The sequence below is a fragment of the Myotis davidii genome, unplaced genomic scaffold (genome assembly GCF_000327345.1).
Source record: "Myotis davidii unplaced genomic scaffold, ASM32734v1 scaffold148, whole genome shotgun sequence".
NCBI classification, from domain to species: domain Eukaryota; kingdom Metazoa; phylum Chordata; class Mammalia; order Chiroptera; family Vespertilionidae; genus Myotis; species Myotis davidii.
In genome coordinates, this window is record NW_006299479.1 from 3,740,270 (window position 1) to 3,741,869 (window position 1,600).

The following is a 1,600-nucleotide window of genomic DNA, read 5'->3' on the forward strand; positions in this document are numbered from 1 at the left end:
CTGGACCAGATGAACCTGGGACCATCCAGTCTACAGGTCCGAGGCTCTATCCACTGAGCCAAACCAGCCAGGGCTGCAGAGCAACTTCTTAAGCTCAGAGGCGCTAGGTCCCCCCGCCCCCCAAGATGTAGAAGGCCCCAGCTAGGAGACCCTGGGCGCGTGTGGGAGAAGCGGGCTGAGGTTCGGACCCACATCTCTGAGTGTGATTCACCCGCGACCTCAGACGAGAGAAGCAGATGTGGTGCAGGGCCGGGGTCTCTGAGGGTTTCGGGGAGAGGGGCCGCTGCTGAGCCCACAGGAACCCCCTTCCCCCCCAATCCAGGGTCCGACCTCACAGGAGGAGCCTGTGTCTGGCTTTAGGTTGAAGTCCCAGCTCTACTGCATAGGAGCTACATACATTTTTGTTTGTTTGTTTTTAGCTAAATAATGTTTGAGAAAATTAATATCTCTGAGCCCTAGCTTCCTCATTGCGGAAATGGGGACACTAATATTATCATGATACCAGCGCATCTTCCGGGTTATTTTGAGTCATCTGCAGTGTTTAGCATAGGTGCTAAGTGCTCAGTCATTGGTGACTTTTATTCTTACGACTAAACTTGGAAAAAACAGAGAAAAGGCTGGCCCTATGGCCTCGTGAGCCTTGGGGATCCGATCATCTTTCCAATTCGGTGGACACAGAGCCTGAAAACAACCAAAATGAATCAAAATGCCAGGGGTTGGCCCGTTCCCCTTAAACCAGCCTAACTCGGACGCTTTGTCCTCACAAAACCCCGCTCAGTGGAGGTCCGGAGACCTGGCCCCGCTGCCTGGGGGGCGGGACAGGGGACAAGCCCAGAGGGAGGAGGCAGAGGTGTCATGCAGGCGAAGTGGTGGGGCGTGAAGTGAAATTCACACTGATTCTGCGCTTGGAGAAAAGGCTCCGTGTCCACTGGCAGGGAGACAGGTGGAGCCGGAGGGAGCGCAGACCAGGCCGGCGGGCGGTGGACTCGGGCTGCCTGGGAGGTTGGAGGAAGAACTCACACGTCTGCTGTGCTGCCCCCCAGGAAGCCGGCCTCGGAGACGCCCTGACACTGCCAGGGGCGGGTCTCCCTCATCCCCGCGGCTGCAGAAGGCAGAGCTCAGGTCGCCTGTGGAGGCTGGAGGCCCAGGAGCTGTGGGGAGCCGTTTGGTCTCTCTGCCCAGAGAGGCCTTGGACAGGAAAAGGAGGTGACAACTTATGGTGCCGTGGCCGTTCCCACACGGGGTGGGCAGGCTGGGGTCGCCGACCCTCAGGGCCCTCCCCTGGGGACGCAGTTTCACTCTGGGCTCTGATCTGGTGTGAGTACAGGGGAGGGGCGGCCCTCTGAGCAGGGGTGTTTCAGCCCCGAGCCACTGCCGGTAGATTCTTTCCTGACACCAGGTGTGGCTGACACAACCTCCAGAATCTCGGGGTGGGGGGGGGGCGGGGGGGATTTTAAAACTGCACCTTGCTTGCCCCCCCATCCTTGGAGATTCTGGTTGGATTCCTGGTCAGGGAACAGGCCCCGGTTGCAGACTTGATCCCCAGTAGGGGGCGTGCAGGAGGCAGCTGATCAACGATTTTCTCCCATCATTGATGTTT